The sequence below is a fragment of the Mobula birostris genome, chromosome 3 (assembly GCF_030028105.1).
Source record: "Mobula birostris isolate sMobBir1 chromosome 3, sMobBir1.hap1, whole genome shotgun sequence".
Taxonomy (NCBI): Eukaryota; Metazoa; Chordata; class Chondrichthyes; order Myliobatiformes; family Myliobatidae; genus Mobula; species Mobula birostris.
In genome coordinates, this window is record NC_092372.1 from 143252225 (window position 1) to 143258224 (window position 6000).

A 6000-nucleotide genomic window follows, 5' to 3' on the forward strand; every position below is an offset into this window, starting at 1 on the left:
TCTTGCTCTGCAGAAGCATGAAACCAGTTTTAAACATCTCATAATCATGTGGAAAGTTAACTTAAACTGTTAACATTAGGTTTGCACACAGTAGTTTGGTGTAAAATTGAAGTGTATACTATTGGTAATGTCAAAGCATGCATGTCCTGAGAAAACAACTTTTTTGTCTTGCTCAACAGAGGCATGAAATCAGTTTTTAAGAACTCAGAATCATGTTGAAAGTAAACTTAAGGTGTTTCCATTAGGTTTCCACACAGTAGTTTGGTGTAAGATTGAAATGTATACGCTTGGTAATGTCAAAGCGTTGTATGCCCTGAGAAAACAACTTTTTTGTCTTGCTCTGCAGAAGCATGAAACCAGTTTTAAACATCTCATAATCATGTGGAAAGTTAACTTAAACTGTTAACATTAGGTTTGCACACAGTAGTTTGGTGTAAAATTGAAGTGTATACTATTGGTAATGTCAAAGCATGCATGTCCTGAGAAAACAACTTTTTTGTCTTGCTCAACAGAGGCATGAAATCAGTTTTTAAGAACTCAGAATCATGTGGAAAGTTAACTTAAGGTGTTTCCATTAGGTTTGCACCCAGTAGTTTGGTGTAAAATTGAAATGTATACTATTGGTAATGTCAAAGCATTGCTTGCCCTGAGAAAACAACTTTTTTGTCTTGCTCAACAGAAGCATGAAACAGGTTTTAAACAACTCAGAATCATTTGGGAAGTAGATTTAAGGTGTTTGCATTAGGTTAACACACAGTAGTTTGCTGTAAAATTTAAATGTATACTCTTGTTAATGTCAAAGCATTGCATGCCCTGAGAAAAAAACTTTTTTGTCTTGCTCAGCACAGGCATGAAACCAGTTTTAAACAACTCAGAATCATGTGGAAAGTTAACTTAAACTGTTAACATTAGGTTTGCACACAGTAGTTTGGTGTAAAATTGAAGTGTATACTATTGGTAATGTCAAAGCATGCATGTCCTGAGAAAACAACTTTTTTGTCTTGCTCAACAGAGGCATGAAATCAGTTTTTAAGAACTCAGAATCATGTTGAAAGTAAACTTAAGGTGTTTCCATTAGGTTTCCACACAGTAGTTTGGTGTAAGATTGAAATGTATACGCTTGGTAATGTCAAAGCGTTGTATGCCCTGAGAAAACAACTTTTTTGTCTTGCTCTGCAGAAGCATGAAACCAGTTTTAATCATCTCATAATCATGTGGAAAGTTAACTTAAACTGTTAACATTAGGTTTGCACACAGTAGTTTGGTGTAAAATTGAAGTGTATACTATTGGTAATGTCAAAGCATGCATGTCCTCAGAAAATAACTTTTTTGTCTTGCTCAGCAGAGGCATGAAACCAGTTTTAGACAACTCAGAATCATCTGGAAAGTTAACCTAAACTGTTAACATTAGGTTTGCACACAGTAGTTTGGTGTAAAATTGAAATGTATACTCTTGGTAATGTCAAAGCATTGCATGCCCTGAGAAAATAACTTTTTTGTCTAGCTCAGCACAGGCATGAAACCAGTTTTAAACAACTCAGAATCATGTGGAAAGTTAACTTAAACTGTTAACATTAGGTTTGCACACAGTAGTTTGGAGTAAAATTGAAGTGTATACTATTGGTAATGTCAAAGCATGCATGTCCTCAGAAAAAAACTTTTTTGTCTTGCTCAACAGAGGCATGAAATCAGTTTTTAAGAACTCAGAATCATGTGGAAAGTTAACTTAAGGTGTTTCCATTAGGTTTCCACACAGTAGTTTGGTGTAACATTGAAATGTATACTATTGGTAATGTCAAAGCATTGCTTGCCCTGAGAAAACAACTTTTTTGTCTTGCTCAACAGAAGCATGAAACAGGTTTTAAGCAACTCAGAATCATTTGGGAAGTAGATTTAAGGTGTTTGCATTAGGTTAACACACAGTAGTTTGGTGTAAAATTTAAATGTATACTATTGGAAATGTCATAGCATTATATGCCCTGAGAAAATAACTTTTTTGTCTTGCTCAGCAGAGGCATGAAACCAGTTTTAAACAACTCAGAATCATGTGGAAAGTTAACTTAAACTGTTAACATTAGGTTTGCACCCAGTAGTTTGGTGTAAAATTGAAATGTATACTATTGGTAATGTCAAAGCGTTGTATGCCCTGAGAAAACAACTTTTTTGTCTTGCTCTGCAGAAGCATGAAACCAGTTTTAAACATCTCATAATCATGTGGAAAGAAACTTAAACTGTTAACATTAGGTTTGCACACAGTAGTTTGGTGTAAAATTGAAATGTATACTCTTGGTAATGTCAAAGCATTGCATGCCCTGAGAAAATAACTTTTTTGTCTTGCTCAGCACAGGCATGAAACCAGTTTTAAACAACTCAGAATCATGTGGAAAGTTAACTTAAACTGTTAACATTAGGTTTGCACACAGTAGTTTGGTGTAAAATTGAAGTGTATACTATTGGTAATGACAAAGCATGCATGTCCTGAGAAAACAACTTTTTTGTCTTGCTCAACAGAGGCATGAAATCAGTTTTTAAGAACTCAGAATCATGTTGAAAGTAAACTTAAGGTGTTTCCATTAGGTTTCCACACAGTAGTTTGGTGTAAGATTGAAATGTATACGCTTGGTAATGTCAAAGCGTTGTATGCCCTGAGAAAACAACTTTTTTGTCTTGCTCTGCAGAAGCATGAAACCAGTTTTAAACATCTCATAATCATGTGGAAAGTTAACTTAAACTGTTAACATTAGGTTTGCACACAGTAGTTTGGTGTAAAATTGAAGTGTATACTATTGGTAATGTCAAAGCATGCATGTCCTGAGAAAATAACTTTTTTGTCTTGCTCAGCAGAGGCATGAAACCAGTTTTAAACAACTCAGAATCATCTGGAAAGTTAACCTAAACTGTTAACATTAGGTTTGCACCCAGTAGTTTGGTGTAAAATTGAAATGTATACTCTTGGTAATGTCAAAGCATTGCATGCCCTGAGAAAATAACTTTTTTGTCTTGCTCAGCACAGGCATGAAACCAGTTTTAAACAACTCAGAATCATGTGGAAAGTTAACTTAAACTGTTAACATTAGGTTTGCACACAGTAGTTTGGTGTAAAATTGAAGTCTATACTATTGGTAATGTCAAAGCATGCATGTCCTGAGAAAACAACTTTTTTGTCTTGCTCAACAGAGGCATGAAATCAGTTTTTAAGAACTCAGAATCATGTGGAAAGTTAACTTAAGGTGTTTCCATTAGGTTTCCACACAGTAGTTTGGTGTAAAATTGAAATGTATACTATTGGTAATGTCAAGGCATTGTATGCCCTGAGAAAACAACTTCTTTGTCTTGCTCAACAGAGGCATGAAACTTGTTTTAAACAACTCAGAATCATGTGAGAAGTTGATTTAAGGTGTTTGAATTAGGTTTGCACACAGTAGTTTGGTGTAAAATTGAGATGTATACTCTTGGTAATGTCAAAGCATTGCGTGCCCTGAGAAAATAACTTTTTTGTCTAGCTCAGCACAGGCATGAAACCAGTTTTAAACAACTCAGAATCATGTGGAAAGTTGATTTAAGGTGTCTCCATTAGGTTTCCACACAGCAGTTTGGTGTAAGATTGAAATGTATACGCTTGGTAATGTCAAAGCGTTGTATGCCCTGAGAAAACAACTTTTTTGTCTTGCTCTGCAGAAGCATGAAACCAGTTTTAAACATCTCATAATCATGTGGAAAGTTAACTTAAACTGTTAACATTAGGTTTGCACACAGTAGTTTGGTGTAAAATTGAAGTGTATACTATTGGTAATGTCAAAGCATGCATGTCCTGAGAAAACAACTTTTTTGTCTTGCTCAACAGAGGCATGAAATCAGTTTTTAAGAACTCAGAATCATGTGGAAAGTTAACTTAAGGTGTTTCCATTAGGTTTCCACACAGTAGTTTGGTGTAACATTGAAATGTATACTATTGGTAATGTCAAAGCATTGCTTGCCCTGAGAAAACAACTTTTTTGTCTTGCTCAACAGAAGCATGAAACAGGTTTTAAACAACTCAGAATCATTTGGGAAGTAGATTTAAGGTGTTTGCATTAGGTTAACACACAGTAGTTTGGTGTAAAATTTAAATGTATACTATTGGAAATGTCATAGCATTATATGCCCTGAGAAAATAACTTTTTTGTCTTGTTCAGCAGAGGCATGAAACCAGTTTTAAACAACTCAGAATCATGTGGAAAGTTAACTTAAACTGTTAACATTAGGTTTGCACCCAGTAGTTTGGTGTAAAATTGAAATGTATACTCTTGGTAATGTCAAAGCATTGCATGCCCTGAGAAAATAACTTTTTTGTCTTGCTCAGCACAGGCATGAAACCAGTTTTAAACAACTCAGAATCATGTGGAAAGTTAACTTAAACTGTTAACATTAGGTTTGCACACAGTAGTTTGGTGTAAAATTGAAGTGTATACTATTGGTAATGACAAAGCATGCATGTCCTGAGAAAACAACTTTTTTGTCTTGCTCAACAGAGGCATGAAATCAGTTTTTAAGAACTCAGAATCATTTTGAAAGTAAACTTAAGGTGTTTCCATTAGGTTTCCACACAGTAGTTTGGTGTAAGATTGAAATGTATACGCTTGGTAATGTCAAAGCGTTGTATGCCCTGAGAAAACAACTTTTTTGTCTTGCTCTGCAGAAGCATGAAACCAGTTTTAAACATCTCATAATCATGTGGAAAGTTAACTTAAACTGTTAACATTAGGTTTGCACACAGTAGTTTGGTGTAAAATTGAAGTGTATACTATTGGTAATGTCAAAGCATGCATGTCCTGAGAAAATAACTTTTTTGTCTTGCTCAGCAGAGGCATGAAACCAGTTTTAAACAACTCAGAATCATCTGGAAAGTTAACCTAAACTGTTAACATTAGGTTTGCACCCAGTAGTTTGGTGTAAAATTGAAATGTATACTCTTGGTAATGTCAAAGCATTGCATGCCCTGAGAAAATAACTTTTTTGTCTTGCTCAGCACAGGCATGAAACCAGTTTTAAACAACTCAGAATCATGTGGAAAGTTAACTTAAACTGTTAACATTAGGTTTGCACACAGTAGTTTGGTGTAAAATTGAAGTCTATACTATTGGTAATGTCAAAGCATGCATGTCCTGAGAAAACAACTTTTTTGTCTTGCTCAACAGAGGCATGAAATCAGTTTTTAAGAACTCAGAATCATGTGGAAAGTTAACTTAAGGTGTTTCCATTAGGTTTCCACACAGTAGTTTGGTGTAACATTGAAATGTATACTATTGGTAATGTCAAAGCATTGCTTGCCCTGAGAAAACAACTTTTTTGTCTTGCTCAACAGAAGCATGAAACAGGTTTTAAACAACTCAGAATCATTTGGGAAGTAGATTTAAGGTGTTTGCATTAGGTTAACACACAGTAGTTTGGTGTAAAATTTAAATGTATACTATTGGAAAAGTCATAGCATTATATGCCCTGAGAAAATAACTTTTTTGTCTTGCTCAGCAGAGGCATGAAACCAGTTTTAAACAACTCAGAATCATGTGGAAAGTTAACTTAAACTGTTAACATTAGGTTTGCACCCAGTAGTTTGGTGTAAAATTGAAATGTATACTATTGGTAATGTCAAAGCGTTGTATGCCCTGAGAAAACAACTTTTTTGTCTTGCTCTGCAGAAGCATGAAACCAGTTTTAAACATCTCATAATCATGTGGAAAGAAACTTAAACTGTTAACATTAGGTTTGCACACAGTAGTTTGGTGTAAAATTGAAATGTATACTCTTGTTAATGTCAAAGCATTGCATGCCCTGAGAAAATAACTTTTTTGTCTTGCTCAGCACAGGCATGAAACCAGTTTTAAACAACTCAGAATCATGTGGAAAGTTAACTTAAACTGTTAACATTAGGTTTGCACACAGTAGTTTGGTGTAAAATTGAAGTGTATACTATTGGTAATGTCAAAGCATGCATGTCCTGAGAAAACAACTTTTTTGTCT